Source organism: Protopterus annectens, chromosome 4.part0 (assembly GCF_019279795.1).
Source record: "Protopterus annectens isolate FY-2018-M chromosome 4.part0, PAN1.0, whole genome shotgun sequence".
Lineage (NCBI taxonomy): Eukaryota > Metazoa > Chordata > Ceratodontiformes > Protopteridae > Protopterus > Protopterus annectens.
Window position 1 is genome coordinate 1977952521 of NC_056733.1, and position 20790 is coordinate 1977973310.

General features: G+C 42.3%; 1 protein-coding gene across 1 annotated transcript in view; it reads right to left on the bottom strand.

Annotated features, from left to right (window-relative positions):
• Positions 1 to 20790, bottom strand: part of RNF130 (ring finger protein 130) — a 2389441-nt gene that overhangs the window by 77481 nt on the left and 2291170 nt on the right. The window lies entirely within an intron of this gene.

Sequence of the window (20790 nt, forward strand, 5' to 3'; positions counted from 1 at the left end):
CTATTTCCAAGCAACAAGCAAAAAGCTGCTAGTAGGGACAACAGTAAGGATAGTATTACATGCATTTTAACCTATAATAATTACATGAGAGAAAAATAAAAATAAAATGACTTTGGCATATGCTGGAATTTTAAGAGAACCAGGGATGGACTGTATAAATGCTCTCAAATTTGGATATAAAAAGAAGAGGAATCTGAAACAAATTCCCTGTTATAAAGAACAGAAGAATATGGTGAACAACAGATATAGCCTGGCTGCCTGGTATTTTTAAATGTTTAAAATGTACCTTCTTAAATATATTTATTCAGCTAAGAGCTTTGTCCACCCTATTACTAAAAAAGAACTTTTATTTTACAGCATTTGCTGACTGTGAATTGGAAAGCATTGTTTATATTGCTATTTGTGATAAATGTCAAGCATTTTACGTAGAGAAGACAAATAGAAAATTGAAGGAAATAATTTGTGAACATTTATTAGATATTAGAACAGAGGTAAAAACAAATGCACTATTTAAACATTAGAGAAACTGATGACACACATTCTTTTACGTTTGCTGCTTTACAAACTGTTTATTTTAATAACACAGGAAGTCACCTGAAGTCCAAGATGGAAATTAATGAATACACCTGGCAGAGGTGTAGCCATTTTTTTCAGTTTGTACTCAAAGGTACAGGATTGTTGCCCCCAGTCATCCACGCTTCCCTTCCCCAGACTTCCATGCTGCCCCACCACCACCACTACCAGATAAGTTTGGGTGTGAATATCTGTAGACGTAAGTCAAGTGGCATTTGTTTGAAGTGATAAACTGCAACAAGTCCTATACCGCATCAAGACAGCCTGTCTCACAGTGGTCCATCCACATCAAATATCAAACAAACCACTGCTCACTGGCAGACTTTTACTTCTCCTTTAACTAGCTGGAGAGCTGTTTGGTGCTGTGCAATCTAAACCATTCACACAACAAGCAGACCCTTTACAGAAACACTAATAAGACATTTGCAACAAGCAATCTAAGCCAAACCACGGCAACCTCCTGCAAGTCCTAAGCTTGGAAAAGTTTCACATTGGCTATGTCATTTCATTTATTTTGATTAGAGTTAATATGCAGATGCAAGTATTATTTAAAAAGTAGTGCCGGTGTTCTTTCAAATATTTGTGTGAAATTCTGTGTACATTTATAATTCAGCAAACATGAAGCACAATAGGAAACAATAAACTGTAATTACCCTAACGAAGTACCTTCACTACATAAATTTATAACTGGATAAACAGGATGAGAAGCCACTCTTGGACCTGTCACTGAACTCTGCCCAGGATTGTTACCATAAAACAAAATAATGAAGCTTGCACATTTAAAAAATAAAAAAATTATTCTGTAGGCTAGGAACCTACCAATGTTTTTGAGAAGACTGTATTGAGCTGCATACAAAGGTTTAAGTCCTTTCTTCCTTACTTATGAAGCACAATATTTACTTTTTGAAAGCCACTGCATATTAGTATATGTTTCTCAATAGCCACTTATAGAATCCTACACTACAAAACGTATTTTTTCTTTTAAATGTGCAGCTCCAGAAATATCTGAGATCATGTATGCAGGAGCTGTGGGCAGCAGCACAGACTCTACATGGTGCCTTATAGGGGGAAGAGTTGTACAGACCAACAGCTATGGGCATCTACTGTAGTGTGCAGTATCCTAAGATAGGAGAACATGGATCACAGACTGCACACCATGGTAGGGCTAGCCACTTGATGGAGTAAAAAATGGCTCTCGGTGATTCAGTAATGTTGACTAATGTCGCCAAAATGGGCATGGGTAGTTACCAGTGATAAGCGGGTTGAGGATCTGGCCTGCTCTGACCTATGCCAAGGGACCCTTGCTAATGGTGGGAGGGGTATATGCACCCCTACTGCCCACTGTGTGCCTGCCATAAAGCCCAGCAGCCCTGGGTCAATAAGCTACTGGCCGGCCGGTGTCCAGTTACCCAGCCTGGGTTGCCTGGGATAGCTCTGTTGAGTGAAAGCTGGATGTAAAACCAACCAACCTGCCAAACATGAACTGAGAATTGCTACACTTAATGTAGGTTCACTGACAGGACACAGCTTGGAAGTGAATGACATGATGATACAGAGGAGGCTGGACATCCTATGTATCCAAGAGAAGAGATGAGATGGAAGGGCAGTGCAACAAAACCACTTGGCTTGGGATCCAGACTCTACTACTCAGGAGGGGGATAGGCTAGAAATGGTGTAGGAACTGCGGTGAGAGAGAGGCTTCAAAAGGCAGTGAGGAATATCAACACAATTAATGACAGACTCATGGCAATCAGACTCCAGTGTAATGATAGGGTAGTATTCATAATCTCAGCCTATGCCCCACAGCAGGGCTGTGACAGTGAGGAAAAGAGTGCATTCAGACAGGAGTTGCAGGACCTACTATATAAAGCAGGCCAACATGAATTGGTGTTGATAATGGGTGACTTGAATGCACATATCGGGACAGACAGAACAGGATATGAAGACTATCTGGGTCCACATGGGTGGGGCAACAGGCATAAAGAATGAGAAGCCATTCTAGACTTCTGTCTGGCAATTGGCTTGACAGTAGCCAACACATGGTTCAGAAAGAGAGACAGTCACAAGATCACATACAAGAGTAGCCAACATGCAACTCAGGTAGACTTCCTTCTAGTTAAGAAAAGGCACTGGGTAGAATCCATGATTGCAAATTCATCTTCAGTGAAACAGTCGGCCCACAGCATAAACCACTAGTTGCCACAATCAGCTGCAAGCAGTGGTCAGAGAAGGCTCTAAGGTCAACAGAGACCAGGCTGAAGACCTGGAAGTTGACTGGAGAGAAAGTACAAAAGTTCAAGGAATTACTCAGGGCTCTAGCACCTCAAGAAGAGGAGGAAATAAGTGGAGATGAACAAGAATAGCAGTGCCTAAAAACAGCATGTGTTAGGACTACAGAAAAGATATGTGGCCAATCCAGGTATGGAAATAAGGTACATAAGGAAAGCTGGTGGTGGAATCCAGAAGTCCTGGAAGTCATCAAAAGAAAGAAGGAGTGCGGGAAGAAGTGGGAGATAGAAAAAAACTGACCAGGTTAGGAAGGACTACTGGTTGGCTAACAAAGAAGCTAAGAAAGAAGTTGCAATAGCAAAGAATAGGGCATTGGAGGCACTCTACCAGCTTCTGGAACGTGACTCAGTAAGTGGCACAAAGAAACTATATCAGGTTGCAAGGCAAAGACAGAAAGATAAAGAAGATAGCCAGATACCCATCATAAGGGATGTCACCAACAACCTGCTCACCAGTCCACAGGACATCAAAGGTAGATGGAAGGAGTATTTCCAGCAGCTTCCCAATGAAGAACACCCCACAAAAGCTGTACTGCCCCAGAAACAGTCTATGATGACAAAAGAAAAGGAGCCCAACCTAGAAGAAGTAAGAAAAGCACTAAGGAAAATGAAGTCAGGGAAAGCAGCAGGGTCAGATGAGGTCACAGCAGACATGATAAAGATGCTAGGTGAGACAGGGGAGAAATGGCTCCTGAGGGTACTCATAGCAGTGTGGAGAGACAGGCATAGCCCAAATGACTGGAGAATAAGCATACTCGTGCCAGTGTACAAGAGCAAAGGAGACATCCATAACTGTGGCAGTATAGAGGCATTAAACTCCTATCACACTGCATGAAAGTTCTGGAGAGGGTGATTAATAAATGGATACGCAGAGTAGTAGAATGTAAGATGGGAGATGAGCAGTTCGGATTCAGATCAGGATGCAGTACAACTGACCCGATGTTTGCAGTGAGACAACTACTTCAGAAGAAGCTAGAGATGAGGAGAGAGTCCAACTGGGCATTCCTAGACTTGGAGAAAGCATATGACAAGGTCTCAGAAAAGCTGATCTGGGCAGTACTGTGGTGGTTTGAAGTCCCAGAAACATTGGTAGAATTAGTGCAGGCTATGCACAAGGATCCAGTGACTCAAGTATGAACAGCATTCAGCCTCACAGAGGGATTCCCAGTGGGAATGGGTGTACACCAGGCTTCAGCTCTGAGCCCACTGCTGTTCATACTGGTGATGGACTGATGAGGAGGCTGAGGGAATCAAACCCTGAACTACAGAAGCAGCTCACAGACTTACTAATCTGCATTAAATATCAGACAGACTGTTGCAGCACTGTGATGTTGGGCACTGTGCATTTCACATCCAAGCGCCTGCAAAAAAACAAGCTAAATTAAACATCTCTTCACAGTTAAACTATTAATGCTGAATGTGCAGACTTCATACTGTTCAGTTTATTGAAAGCCAAATAATAAGCACACTGTCAACAGTCAACAAAACAAGGAAACCAAGGATTGTACCCAAAGACCATGGCTCATACGATAATGATGCTGTTGTTTACTACAATCAGTTCCTTCCTTTACACCACAACTACTGAAGGTCGCAGGAACCAAATATTTAAACACACACACACACAAATATACACAGATCCACTTTCAAATCTTGAAATACTGAAATATCAGATTTCAGTATCTCGAGACGATAATGTTGAAAGTGCAATTATTCAAAACTGTATTTTAACGAATGTTGGAGACATTGTTGGAGGGGACTGATCAACAAAGTTGCTGTATGTAGACAATGTGGCATTACAGGCAGACTCTGAGCTAGAACTTCAGCAAAGGATAGGAGAATGGAATGCAAAACTGAATGCACAGGGGATGAAACTAAGCACAGATAAGACAGTGGTAATGGCAGCAAATTGGGGAAATCAGAAGAAGCTGAGAATACAGATAGAAGGGAAGATAGTGGAACAGGTATACAGCTTTGAGTATCTGAGGAGGTGGGTGAGGAGAAGGGAAGTCTGAATAAAGAGGTCAAAGCTAGAATCAGAGGGGCTGCAGCCAACTGGCATAGAGTGTCTGGTGTAGTCTATGACAGAAGAATGTCAAAGAAGCTGAAAAGTAAGGTGTACAAGACAGTGGTGCAGCCAGTACTACTGTATGGTACAGAAACCTGGACAGTAAAGGCAAAACAGTTGAAGAAGCTAGAGGTGATGGAAATGAAGTGCCTGAGAAGGGTGGTAGGATGCACACTGTGGGACAGATGAAGAAATCAGGACATAAGAGCAGAAGCCAAGGTAGCTCCAATTGCAGAAAAGATCAAAAAGAACAGATTATGGTGGTTTGGACATGTGCAGAAAAGCAGAAGACAATTTGGTGAGGAGGACTTGGAATAGACAGGAAGAAGGTAAGAGGAAGTGAGGACTTCCAGCAAAGAGGTGGATGGATTGTGTGAAAGAAGATCTGAGATAGTCAGGCATGAGTGCAGAAGAAGGCAGGAGTGTGGCACTGAATCGAGAGAGTTGGCGACAGTTAACATGACACCCTACAACCCATTATACTGCAAAGGGCATATTTATAGGAGGAATAAGGCAGCAAGGATAAGAATAAAACAGGAAAAAAAATAAACTTCATTGAGTTACTAGGACAAGCCTGACAAATATTCTGACAGCAAACAAAACAGATGCACTATTACAGCTATATAAATACTAATAAAAAGAAAAACATCTTTTAAATTCCCTATCAAACAAACGCATCTTTTTCATTCCCTCTCATTTTGCATGTGTCAAAATATCTAAAAACAAAACGAAAAGAGAACAGATAACTGTAAGATATATATTTACAAGAAAACAGATGACTATAAGTGCAGACAATAAGCCTGATTCAGAGGATGAGAACTGTAGGTCAGAAAAACAATAGAGCACATAAATGATGCAAAAAAAAAAAGACTGTATTTACCATAACGTTCTATCTGTGTTGTCCATTTTCATTCTTCCTCAACTGATGGGTTTGGATCTGATCCTTGAATCCAACTCAGCTGTTACTAAAGCTTGTGGCAACCAAAAACTCTTGAGCTTCTCCCTTATCCCTAATGCACCAACCCTAAGTTACCTCAGATTTTGTTTGCTGATTTTTATCAGAAAGGAAACATTTAACATGCATAAAAATAGGAGATGTAAAACTGCATGTACTCACTACAGAAAGAAACTATATCTGGAGCTCAATATAAGGACAATGATATCCCTCTAACAGTTCATTCTTCCAGAAGTTTGTATATAGAAAGGATGGGGGTTGGCAGGTGGGACGTTGAGGAAGAATGAAAATGGACAACACAATAACTTCTTTATCTGATTTGTCAATTTTCATTCTATCCTTAACTGATGGGACAGAGAACCCAGCTAACCCTGGAGACCAGATCCAATTTGTAATCAGTGATAAAAGTATGGGGAGTAGCCCAAGTTGCTGCTGCACATATGTCATCCATGGTTGTTCTGGAAAGAAAAACTGAAGAAGTTGCCATGGACCTAGTTCAGTCAGCTTATGCTGGTTGTGAAAAAGAAATACTCAATTTGTTATATACAAATTAAATACAATCAGTTAGCCATCTGGCTAAAGTTACTTTTGCTACTGGTTTTCCCAATATCACTTCTGCAAAGGAAACAAAGAACTGGTCTGTTTTTCTGATATCATTTGTTGTATGCAGGTAAAAATGTAATTGTCTGTGAACATCCAATAAATATAATGTATTCACCCATTTTTGCAAAATTAGGGAAGAATACTGGCAAATTAATGGACTGATTGATATTAGATTCTGACACTACCTTGGGAAGGAAGGAGGCATTAGTTTGTAGCACCACTCTATCTTTGCGAAAGATCAAGTGCGTAGGTTTTGAAGACAAAGCTTGAATCTCTGAAATTCATCTAGCAGATGCAATGGCTACTAGAAAAACAGTTTTCCAAGTAAGATACTTAAGGTCACATTTAGCTGCTGGTTCAAAGGGGGAATGTATTAGAGCCTGCAGTACCAGACTGAGATCCCATGGGAAGAGTATGGATCTTAAATGAAGGTCTCAAAAGTAGAGTGCCTCGCAAAAAAATCACTGCACAATTTGTGAGAAGGTATTGAAGAACCTTCAAATCCAATATGAAAATTTAATATTGCTGCTAACTGAACTTTAATGGTTGAGGAACTACCCTTCTTTAAAAAGTAAGGCTAAAACTCGAGTATGTTATGTACTCAAGCTGAAAATGGCTCAGTATGATTTTGTTGTGCCCAATAAACAAATCTTTTCCATTTACTTGCATAAAGTTTTCTTGTTAAAGGTTTACGGGAAGATAAAAGAATATGTCAGACATGGGAAGACAGCATCGGTTGTCTGGTTACTAACAGAATTGGAGAATCCAGGGCGTCAGCCTGAGATTTGATATATTGGGATGGATCATGTCAATCAGGTGAGACAGGAGGTTTGCAGTCGGATCCAGGATCCAAGGTTGGTGGAGTGAGGCCAAAGGAAGTATGGTGCAATGAGGATTACTTTGCTCTTCAACCTGACAGCTTTCTGTAGAAATTTTGGAATTAATGGGATTGGTGTGTAAGCTTAAAGTAGACCGGGGGCCAATCGTGAAGTAGAGCATCCCTCAGTGATTTCCCCCTTTGGGAGGATTACGGCAAAATAGCTGCTGCATTTGTTGTTGAAGGGAGAAGCAAAAAGACTGCAGCAAGGCTGGTGCCATCAACAAAAACTAATTTTCATCATGTTCTTGTTGAAATACCACTCATGAGGTAGAAGGATGTACCTGCTCAGTTTGTGTGCTTAATATTACATTGGACTTCCCTGGAATGTGTGTTGCTATGAGAAAGCAGTTGGATGAGATTGCCCACTGCCACACTCTGAGTGCTTTTCGACACAAGGGGTAAGACCTGGTTCTTCCTTGTTTGTTGATGCTCCAGACTACTGACATACTGTCTGTCTGAACTGCAATGGTCCCGAAAGGGAGAGAGTCTTGGAAGATGTGCAATGCTAAAAGCACTGCTCTCATCTCTAGGACACTGATATGCACGTTGGCCTCTTTGGGGCACCAAATGCCTTGGACTGTGTTCCCAGAAAATGCCCCCCACTCGAGTTGGTTAGTGCTCATGGTCACTATGGTCTTGGGCTGAGGGGGAATGAATGAAAGGCCTTGGAGAACCTGATCTGACTGAATCCATCACTTGAGATCTCTCTTGCATGAGTAATTTGAATCAGAGTTGACAGGGGTTGGTAAAGTAGCGACCATTGGGTTGCTAGCATCCACTGGAGAATCCTCATGTAAAATCTGGCTAAAGGTGCCACTGACATTGATCCTAGAGCTTGAAGGACCAAGCGGGCTGAAATCTTGGAACTGCAGATTATTTTCCTGACCTGTGATCTTATAGTTTGAACCATTGAGGGAGGCAGTGAAGCTATCACTGACTTTGTGTTAAAAATTACTCATATGAATTCCAAATTTTGAGTTGGTCCCTATTGAGACTTATAGTTTATAGTTACTCCCAGATGAGAACAAGTCTGGAGAACCTGATCTCTTGCCCATATCAATTGATGCCTGGTTGGGGTGGTAATGGGCCAGTCGTCTAGATGTGGAAACGCATGGAATCCCTGAGCTGTTACTTACTGCCATACATCTAGTGAAAACCCTGGGGGCTGTGGTGAGGTCAGAGAGCAGAACTCTGAACTGGTAATGACTGGCTCCCAGCAGGAAGTTAAGTACTTTCTGGATCATCTGTTCATCTTTTTGTGATAGTACATATACTGAAGGTCTATCTAGCACATCCAGTCATCCTTGCCCAGGAAAGGGAGAATGGACTGAATGTGACCATCTGAAGCTTGGTGTATCAAACTGACTTGTTCAAGTTGCTGATATTCAAAGTGGTCTCCAGTCCCCTGTTTTCTTTGCACTAAAAAGAATCTTGAGTAAATTCCGGATTCTATCTGGTCTGGTGGGACCTCTTGGTTGGCTCTTTTTTCTAGCAGCTTTTGTATTAGAATTGGTACTTCTTCCCTCTGACTGGGTGGAACATCGAGGCATTTCCTTGAGATTGCAGTTGGATGGAAAAAGGGTATTATATAGCCTCTGGAAATAAACCTCTGCAGGCAAGTATCCTTTGTTATGTCTAGCCAGGCTCTCTGCTGCAAGGATAATCACCCCAGATTGCCTCCAGAAATAGGCAATCAGGCCACCTTTCAGAAGAACTGGTAGGGTCTGTCCAAGAAAGAAACTGTGGACCCCTGGTTTTGTGGGCCTCCTCTGCCATGGGCGCAGCGTTGACCATTGGAGTTCCCCCCTCTGCCCCTGGGGGACGTTCCTCCATGGTGTGTCCTGGAAAGGACTCTGGGATTTCCTGAACCACATCTTTCAACCACCTTGTTGATTCCTTGAAAACAATCTCCGAGAGGTTGAAAAATGTACATCTACTACAGACAGGGTCTTTCTATCCATCTCACACCTGGTAATATGTCCTTCACTTTGTGGCCCAACAAAGATGTGCTGTCAAAAGGAGCATTAATGAATGAAGACTTTAAGGGCTCCACAAAAATCACATAAACACATCTAGGCATGTCACCTGATGGAAATGCCTGATACCACTGCCCTTGAGGTTCCTTCAGCTACATGTGAAATGAGCCTCATGGATGAATTCAAAATAGATTGCAGAGTAGTCAACTGAGAAGTCACGGAAGATTGGACCCCTGCAGAAACAGATCCTGAGAGGGTATTTAACAGTTCCTTAATCAAATACCTCTGTAACCTTGTAAAATGTGCCAAAGAATTCAGCAACTTTAAGGCAAAGTTTGCTGAGGCATAGACATTCTTCCCAAACCTGTCCATCACCCTAAATTCCCTCTTAGGGGGATGAACAGTGGAACTCTCTTTGGCAAGTTCCTTTTTGGTGGCCATCGCCACAACCATGTCATCAATGGGCACCACTTTACCCCAAAACTCCTTATCAAAAGGTGTTGCCATAATCTTGTCTGGTCTCCTGGGTATGGATTCAACTGTGTCAGGTTCCTTCCATGCCAGCATTGAGACCAAATCAATAAGCTTGTCAGCAGGCAGAGTAAGCCAGGAGGTAGACAGGCCAGCACTGAAAGCCTCCAAGAATAGTGACTCCTCAGATGAATGTTGCTGGCCATCCACACCTCCCTGTTTTAAGATCTCAAGGATGTCTCCAAATGAGACAACTTTAGGAGGTGACTGTGGGGACCCTTCACCTTCATTGAAGTCCATATCCTCTGTGACTGACTCTTAAGGAGAATCCAAATGCTTCCTCTTGCACTTCTTCTTCCTAGGGACCTAGGGACCTCCTGAGTGGAATACTCTGGGGAGGTATCAGAAGAAACTGTAATACCCTGCTGGGAAGCCTGGGATTCTCAGACTGGCTGTCCCTGTGGTAAAGAATGATGAGGCTCCAAGAGCAGAGACATCAAGGTAGAAGGTTGAAGATCCAAGGGGGTTGGATCTGTCCATTCTGTAGGCACAAAAAACACCCTCTTCACAACCTCGAAGGCAAACTGCTCCGGAGAAAGTGAAGACCTTGGCTCTGAAAAGACAAGCTTTTGGACCGCTGTCCTCCCCTGCTCTGAAAGCAATCTCCCCAAGGTGGAAACTGGAGCTGAGCTATCCAATGCTGAGACTCTGTGGTGCAGGGACACCTTCGACAACTTTGGAGTCAATTCCAACACCTCAGATCCAACAGGGAAGCTTCAGGTCTGCAAATCTTCCCAATCTGACAGAACCAGATCACTCAAGAGTATGCTTTCAATCCAAAGTTATTGTTACCTTTGGTTTGGATCCAAGCCAGATGGAGCCGGGAGGCTCAGATCCAGGGACTCTGAAACAGTTCAAGGAATCAGAGGAGGAACTTGAAGTGGGGGTGTGGTTGAAGGATGGACCTCCTGACCTGAAAGGGTAGTAGCTGATAAGACAACCTGTCTGACTCTGTGCTGAGAGGATCCTCCACACCACTCTTTCCACATCTTCCTCTGCCAAATTTCTAGAACAACGAGTCAAAATGATAAAGGGAGACTTGGACTGGTGATGCTCTAAAAAGGTTGAGGGCACTCTTGAAGGCACCAGATCAATGGATGGTGAAAATCTTGTCCTAGGTAGAGAAACAGGGCTCAAGGAAGTCAGATCTGGTAATTTTTTGTCAGATCTGAGGTAGTCAGGTCCATCAATTTTTTTTTCGTCAGATCTGAGGTTGAGGTCAAACCCAGCTTAGATCTTTTCCTGAATGACTCTGAAACTGAGGTGGATGATGTGGATGGTTTCGGAGATGAAGGCTTCAACTCTCTACTTTTGGGGGATTGAGCCCCAGATATTGAATCCAAAAGCTGAAGGTAGTAAAACTTTTAACATAAGTTTATTTTTCCTTTCTACTAACGCCCTGGAATTGAAACCATGACAGATGGAACAATACTCTTGAAGATCTAAAGGCCCAAGGCAATAAACACACATAGTGTGGGCATAGGACATAGGAAGTTTGTGCCCACACTTAACCCACTTTTTAAATCCAGCGTGGCCTTTTTTCCGACATAACAACAACTATAAATAAATTTAAGTAAGAACAGATTTAATTTTTTTATTTATTAGGACAGAAAAGAAAAAGAAAAACTACCAGCAATGGTAATACATGGCTATGCCAAGTATAGAGAGGACAGGAAAATACTAACAACAGTATTCTGAAGGCATATGCACTCTACGATAGTTCAAGAGAAGGTAAGGGATAGGAACTATATAGAATGTAAGACAAATTAGAAAAATATTAATATTTAGAAAATAATTATACCACCTATCTGAAAATGTTTGAGAGCTATGGTCAACCATGTGAAAAGCATCAAACAAGATCTGAGGTAACTTATTGTTGGTGCATTATGGGTAAGGAAGAAGCTCGAGAGTTTTTGGTTGCCACGAGCTTTAGTAACACCCAAGTCGGTTCCGTACCCATCAGTTGAGGACAGAATGTAAATTTGACAACATCAGATCAGTTTTTGTCAGAAACAAAATATTTAAAAATAATATGCTGCAGTTTAACAACTATAAGATGGTATTTAGTACTAGTTCAACTACAGTGTATCATTTATGTTTCTGACTTGAATATTTAAAAATGATAGACAATCTTGCATTTTTTTCAAATTACTTAGCAACTTGCTGGATAATATACAGGAAAGACTGATGAGGTGTCATAATTTGATTTTCTGGTCACTGAGAGGGTAAATAAATGAGTCTCATGTTTTTCTGACACTTCCTGCTAATTAAGAGGCAGCAGATAATGTCCTGCAAATAACATGAGGAAATGGTGGAACTGTTGGTTAAGTGACTTCCTATAAAAACAATTATAAAAATCCACTGCCCTGGGACTATGCATACACCAACCCTTCACCAAAATACATATACTCACATTTAAGACAAATTATATGAAAAGCATGTGATGTATCAAAAAAACTACTACAGAAGCAGGCTGCACTTCAAGAAGAAAGCAGCTGATCAAACAGGGTGTTTATAGGCCACTTGTAAAATGCCAGCTAACTGGGCAGAAAGAGATATTCACAGAGAAAGAAGCCAACCTGCAGGACCAGAATGAAAACTCTCATATGCAAGACTAACATTCTGGGCACATTTTAGTACCAGTTAGCTGTTCAGTTGAAGACTAAACAGCTCTAGAAAAGCCCTCCATCATCATGACAATGGTATGCTGGCTCCATGTTATAGCAGTGCTGCCTGCTTGGGATTAGAGCTAGCCTCAGTCAATAAGAGATTACTGTATTTGTTCTAATTGGCAAAAGTTTGGGACAGTTTGTGCAGCGTGACACAGTCACAGGGTATTGACATACTACACTCAGATCAACAACAAAATTCCTTCTCCATTTGCAGTGTTCTGACCATAGGAATTTAACACTTAGCTGTTGGCCCTAACATTCAACTTTTCTTTGGATACAGTGGAATTATAAGAGAACACATTACTATAAGTGTGAGCAACAAGCATGATTCAGAGGACAAGGACTGGAGGTCAGCAGAACAGTAGAACACAAAAACGATGCAAAAAGAACAGTATGAGCAATACACAGACACACTCCATATGTATCTGCAAACACAGACAAAAACGCAAGGCTAATGAGAACTGGAACATTTTTAAGCCTAGCCACGCATCAAAAACGCAAGTTCTGGTACCCTTGGTAAGTGTAAGTAGGAGCTTGGGAGATGAAACTTTTACATGCTGCCTGTGCCCATTACAGACACAGGCGCTAAACCAAGGATGAATTTCCTGTTCCCCATCTATTTGTCCACTACTTGAATTGAGTTGGTGAGGAGTACTGCTTCACATGGATAGGAAACCTATTCCAGTGAAGGGGTATCCTCTGGGATATATACCTGTCTCTCTAGCAGGTCTTATCTATACGCATGCGCACATGGATGCACAAGCACACACGAGCACACAAACGCACACACAAGCAATATGATTATATTTATGAAACAGAGTCACAAAGTCAGAAGCAGAACAATGGGAATTATCCAGACTCCTATAGTTTTCACTTAATACAAACAGAGAAGACTTATCTAACATCAGTTTGAATTATTCACCAAAGAAAAATAACATTAGGAACAACTAAAATGCTGCTACATCAGATACAGACAATATTTAGAGACCTACTCAGTGTCTGCTTCTGACTGACCTGCTTGCTTAGTTAATGCTGTGCTGATGGCATTGGTTAAACTTATACCTGCTGCCTGCTTGCTGTTCAGCAGTTGCAGTTGCCATATTAGAACTACTACTTGACTGTTAAATGCCAAATATGAAGAGTCTCTGGTGTCCTGTCATCTTGTAGATGAAGGGGCAAAGACCATAACAGCAAACAGAATCAAAGTCCAAATTATCAAGCTGCCAGAACATCAACAACAAAAAAAAAAAATAGACCATGACTGAAATAAACAGAACAATGGTCAAATATTCAACCCTTCCATAGTAAGAAATCTGCCGGTTCTCTAATATCTGCAATGTTTTCTTCCGACTGCCAATTCCATAATACTGGAAACACTTTTGATGTACTAGCCATAATATTCCATCTGTGTTGTCCACTTTCATTCTTCCTCATCTAATGGGTTTGGATCTGATCCTCGGATCCGACTCAGCCATTACACTAGCTAGTGACCACCAAAAAACTCTCAAGCTCCTTCTCTATCCATAATGCACCAACCCCTAACATTCCTCAGATCTTGTTTGCTGCTTGATACGAAGACTATTATGATATGCCATAACTGGAGCGCAACACATAGGACACTTGTGCCCTTGAAAGCTGTCAATCCTCCAGATGTCTGTCATTACAAAAAGGTGGGAGTTGGTGGGTGGGGAGTTGAGAAAGAATAAAAATGGACAACTCAGATGGAACGTTATGGTGAGAACATAACATCTTTATCTGATGTTGTCAATTTCATTCATTCCTCAACTAATGGGACAGAGTCCCCAGCTACCTAAAATCCTGGGTGGACTCTAACGAAGTATATTCCTGAGTGCAGTTGAGCCAAAGCCTGCTATTCACCTTGAGACCAGATCTACTTTGTAATGAGTGATAAAGGTATGAGGAATTGACCAAGTTGCAGCTGGACATATATATAGTCCATGGAAGCACTGTTCTGGAACACAAAAGAAGTCGCCATTGATCTGGATAAATTAGCTTTTACAGGTTTTGGTAAGGGGAGATCTGACTTGTTATAGACAGTAAATACCATCTGTCAACCATCTAGACAGAGTTATCTTTGTATTGATTTGCCCAATTTAGTATGTGCAAAGGAGATAAACAGCTGATCTGTCTTCATAATTTCTTTTTTCTGTGCAAGTAAAAATGTAATTGTCTATGAACATCCAATACATGCAACATATATTCACCTTTATTTGCAAATTTAGGAAAGAATACTGGCAAGTTAATGGACTGGTTGATGCTGGATTCTGACACCACCTTAGGAAGGAAGGGAGCATCGGTACATAACATTACCCCATCCTTATGAAAAATCAAGTATGGAGGCTTAGAAGATAATGCTTGAATTTCTGAAATTCTTCTAGCAGATGTAATTACAGCTAAAAAGATAGTTCCCCAGGTCAGGAATTTAAGATCACATTTAGCTGCTGGTTCAAAGGGAGAGTGATTTAAGGCTTGCATTACCAAATTTAAATCCCAAGGTGGAGTGGGGTCTTTATAAGTGGGCCTTAGCAGGAGAGTGCCTCTCAAGAAGGCTTTGCACAGCTTGGAGGAAGCCAGCAAAGAATTTTGAAATCCAACATGAAAATTAGAGATTTCTGCTAGTTGGATTTTTATAGTTGATGAGCTAGCACCTTCATTAAATAGACTTGCCAACAATTCCAGAGCAGATTGAACTGTAGCTGAGAAGAGGTTAGTCTGATTTTGCTCTGCCCAACAAAAAAACCTTTTCCATTTACTTCTGTAAAGTTTCCTAATAGAAAGTTTATGGGAAGATAAAAGTATGGAATGGACAGGGGAAGAAAGCATTGGGTGTCTGGCTTTTAAAGGTAATGGACAAACCATGCTGTTAATTTGAGACTTGATATATCCGAGTGAACCATGCCTGTTGGGTGGAACAGTAGGTCTGGAAGTGGATCAAGAATCCAAGGTGGATATTGTAGGTGAGGCCAAAGGAAGGGAAGCCAAATCTGCCAAGGCCAGTAAGGCTCAATGAGGATTACTTTGCCCTTCAACCAGGCTTCCTTCTGCAGGAATTTGGGAATTAGGGAGATTGGAGGGTAAACACAGGGAAGACCAGGGGCCAATCATGGAGTAGAGCATTTCTCGGTGATCCCCATGGCGGGGGGATTAGGTCAAAAACGTTGCCACACTTGTTGTTCGGGGAGAGGCAAAAAAGATCGCAGCAAGGCTGGCCCCACTGACTGAAAGTCATATCCATCACTTTGCTGTTGAGGGACCACTTGTGAGGTAGTAAGATGGACCTGCTCAGTTTGTCTGCTATCACACTGAACTTGCACTGCAATTGGAAAGCAGTTGGAAGATATTGCCTATTGCCACACTCTGAGGGCTTCTTGACACAGGGGATAAGATCTGGTTCCCCCTTGTTTGTTGATATACCAAACTGCTAACATGTTGTCTGTCTGGACTGCAGCTGTTCTGACAGGAAGAGAGTCTTGGAATGCCTGCAATGCCAAAAGCACTGCTCTCATCTCCAGAACATTGACTATGTGACTTGGCCTCTTCAGGGGACCAAGTGCCTTGGACTGTTTTTCAGAGGAAAAAGCCCCCCCCCCCACTCAATATGGGAAGTGTCTGTGGTCACTATAGCCTTGGGCTGAGGGAGGATGAAAGGATGGCCTTGTAATACCTATTGTAACTGTATCCACCAGCAAAGGTATATTTTGCATGTCTGAGTAATCTTTAACTGCTGACATGGATTGAGAAAGCATTGGCCACTGTGTTGCTAGCATCCATTGTAGAATTCTCAAGTGGAATATTGCTAAAGGAACTAAAATTATTGCCACTGACATCAATCCTAGGGCTTACAGAATCAATCGAGCAGAAATTCTGGTACTGCAGATTATTTTCCTGACCTGCATCCTTATCGTTTGCACTCCTGATATCGGAAGAGAAGCTATCATAAATGCCGTGTTGAACACTACCCCTATAAATTCTAATGTCTGGATTGTTTCTAAGTGAGACTTGTTGTAATTTATGGTTATTCTGGGATGTAAACAAGTCTGTAGCACCTGTTCTTGTGTTTTTATCAATCGATGCCTAGCTGGGAGGATGGGTAATGAGCCAGTTGTCTAAAAATGGAAACACTCAGAATCCCTGCAGTCTCAAGTGAACTGCTACTACCGCCATCCATTTGGTGAACACCCTGGGGGTAGTGGTGAGGCCAAAGGGCAGTACTCTGAACTGGTAGTGACTGACTCCCAGCTGGAAATGTAAATACTTTCTGGATTGTCTGTTCATTTTTATGTGACAGTATGCATCATGAAGGTCTATCAAGCACATCCAGTCATCCTTGCTCAGAAAAGCAGAATGGACTGAACCATGATCATCTAGAACTTTTTGTGTTGAACTGACTTGTTCAATACACTGAGATCCAAAACTTGTCTCCAGTCCCATGTTTTCTTTGGGACTAAATAGAATCTTGAGTAAGTTCCAGATTCTATTTGGTCTTGTGGGACCTGACTCTTTTTCTTAGCAGCTTTTGGGTTTCTAGTGCTGCTGCTTTCCTCTGATTGGGTGGGACATTGGGAAATTTTTCTTAATGGAGGAGGTAGGGAAAAGGGAATTATATAACCTCTGGAAATAATCCTCTGCACCATCTGTCTTTTGTTATATCTAGCCAGGATCTCTGGTGCAGGAATAAGCAACGAGGACTTGGAGGGCTCCACAAAATCACTCATGTGCATCCAGGCATGCCTCCTGATGGAAATACCTGAACCTACAGCCCTTGAGGTACCTTCTGCAGCATGCGAGATAAGCCTCATGGACGAATTATATATAGCTTGTAGGGCACCAAATGAGACACTACTGAAGATTGAGCCTCAGCAGTTTCGGTTCAAGAAAGAGATTTCAATAGCTCTTTAATCAAATCTCTTTGAAGTCTCATAAAATGTGCCAGAGAGTTCAGCAATTTGAGTGCAAAACTCACTGAAGCAAAAACATGCTTCCCAAATCTGTCACTTGCCTTTGACTCTCTGTTACAAGGATGGATGGTGGAACTATGTTCAGCAAGTTCCTTTTTTGTAGCTGCCATCATGACCACAGCATTTACTGGCACCCCTTTACCCCAAAAATCTCTTCCAACTGCTGGATCTAGAATTCGGTCTGGTCTCCTGGGGACTGGCTCAACCAAATCAGATTCCTTCCACGCCTGCCTAAAGATCAAATCAATGAGCCCATCGGTGGGCAGAGTAACCCAGGAGGTAGATGGGTCAGCTCCAAAGGCCTCCAGAAATACTGATTCCCTCTTGGGAAGACCAGCCACCATTCTGCTTAAGGATTTCAAGAATGTCTCCAAATGAGATGTCACTGGGTGGTGATTTTGGGGACACTCTCCTTCATCAAAATCACTATCCTCTGTGACTGACTCCTGAGCAGAGTCCAAGTGCTTCCTTTTGCACTTCCTCTTCTTAGGGACTTCCTCGGTGGGATTGTCTGGTGAAGTATCAGAAGACATTACAATACCCTGCTGTGTAGTCTGGAAGCTTTGAGCTGGCTGTCCCTGTGGGGCACAATGTTGAGGTTCAAGGAGCAAAGACATCTGAGAAGTAGAGGGTAGATTTGAGGGGGTAGGATCCATCTGACGTGCTGGAGCACAGAACACTCTCTTCACAACCGTGAAAGTAGACTGGTCCAAAGAGGAGGAAGACAAAAGAGCCGAGAAAGTAGTTTCTGGCCCATCACCACCCTCTGCTCTGAAAACAACCCACCTAAGGCAGAAGTCAGAGCTGAGCTTTCCAGTGCTGAGGCTCCGAGAGAAAAAGATGGCTCCAAAAACCTTGGCGTTGACTCCATCTCCCAGATCCAACAGGGATGCTTTGGGTACAAGAGTCATCTGGCTACGAGGATGTCAGATGCAGAGCACTCAGAGCAGTATTCGGATCTGAAGAAAGTGCTTTCTTCAGATCCGAACCAGACGTACCCAGTAGGCTCAGATACAAGGACTCTAAAGCAACAGGTTGGATTAGAGAAGGAGCTGTAATGGGTGAAGTAGTAGATAACTGGGCATCCTGACCCAAAGGTGTAGGAGCCATAAGCACTCCCATCTGAATTTGCACTATGAGGAATTTCCTCATCATTCTCTCCACATCTGCTTCAGTAAGACTCCTGGAGGAAAAAGAAGATGCCAGAAATGGAGATTTGGAGCACCTTTGTAAAAAGAGAGAAGGCACTCTGGATGGGACTGGATCCGGCTTCGGATCTAAGGACATAGGATCTGATACTGGTTAGGTCAGACTGTAACTAATTTCGGATATGATCTTGCTGTTTTTTTTTTTTTTTTTTTGGGGGTCTGAGGAGGAAGAGGCTGAACTTTCATAAGAAGGTCTAGACCTTTTTGCAGGGTCAGGGTCTCTAGTCTTGTGTTTGGGGACTGAGCCCAAGTAATGGTCTTGTAAAATGAAGTTGGCAGCAAGCCTTTTAAAATCAATTTATTTCTTCTGTCAGCTAGAGTTCAGGGATTAAACCTGCAACAGATGCTGCATTCTAGTTGTAAGTGTTCCATGCCAAAGCAGTATACACAGAGCTTATGAAAATCAGAAAACTTTTAGTTATGTACTTACCATAACTTTAGATGTATGGGATCCATCTCGCCTACATTCTCTACAGATGGGTTCGGAGCCGATCCTCGGCTCCGACTTGGCCGCTATACAATAGAACGCAGTCTCTTATTGGCTGAGTTACCTCATATCCCAGGATGCACCACTACCACTTCCCCAGATCTTGTTTGTCCGCACTCATGCTGATAGAAACATACTATTGTTATAACATTCTCAGGTCTTTCAAGAGAGGAAAGAAGTTCAATTTCGGATCGTCCGGTCTCTCCTGGTCTACGAGGCAGGGGGAAGGAGGGTGGGTTATTAGGAATGTAGGCGAGATGGATCCCATACATCTAAAGTTATGGTAAGTACATAACTAAAAGATGTAATGTGATCCTATCTCGCCTACATTCTCTACAGATGGGACAGCGTCCCTAGCACCTAATTCCTGGGTGGCTCACTGGAAAACACTCCTGAGAACTGTGGAACCGAAGGAAGCTCAACCCCTGGATGCCACATCTAATTTGTAGTGAGAAACAAAGGTGTGTGAAGATGTCCACGTGGCAGCCGCACAAATGTCGCCAATAGAGAGCTTGGAATGAAAAGCTGCTGAAGTGGCCATAGCCCTAGTAGAATGAGCTTTCACTGGAACTATAAGTTCCTTATTTGAGATGAGATAAACATGATTGATGCAGTCCCTGATCCACTTGGCAATAGTGACTTCTGTGACGGCTTTGCCTAATCTATTATCCGAAAAGGACACAAACAGTTGATCTGATTTTCATGCTTTTTGTGTCCTATCCAAATAGAAACATAATTGTCTGTGCACATCCAAGCAGTGAAAAGTATATTCAGCTCTATTCGAATACTTGGGGAAGAAGACCGGTAGCTCTAGTGATTGTTGTAGACAAAAGTTAGAACAAACCTTTGGTATAAAAGATGGGTTTGGTCTAAGAGATATTCTATCCTTGTGAAATACCAAGTATGGTGGTTTAACACATAGGGCTTGAAGTTCTGAAACTCGTCTGGCTGAAGTAATAGCAACTAGAAGGGCAGTCTTCCAAGAAAGGAATTTTAGATCACAGGTTGCTGCCGGCTCAAAGGGGGATGAGGTTAATGCACCTAATACCACGTTAAGGTCCCACGGAGGTGCAGGTTGAGATATAGGGTGTCGTAGAAGCCAAGCTCCTTTAATAAAGGCTTTGCACAACTTGTTGCTCATTAAAGGAGGTTCCACACTTTCATGAAAATTGGAAATAGCCGCCAATTGTACTTTGATGGTAGACACTGAGCAACCTTGGTTGAATAGGGAAGCTAAAAACTTCAGTACTTCTGATACCGAGGCTGTCATCGGGTCTAATCCTCGGAGTTGGGCCCAAATAGCAAACCTCTTCCATTTATTGCTATATATCTTTTTCGTAGAAGTCTTGTGGGCCGAAGACAAGATGTGCATGACTTCAGGGGCAAGAGAATGGCTCCTAACTATGGTTGGAAGAGTAGTAGCCAGGCTGCCAACTTCAATGAATGGAGGGACTGATGGAGCTGTCCTGACTGATGAGTCAAAAGGTCCGGAACTTGATCCAGGAACCAAGGATCCTCCAATGCATATCTGTGAAGAAAGGGGAACCAGACTTGTCGAGGCCAGTATGGGGCG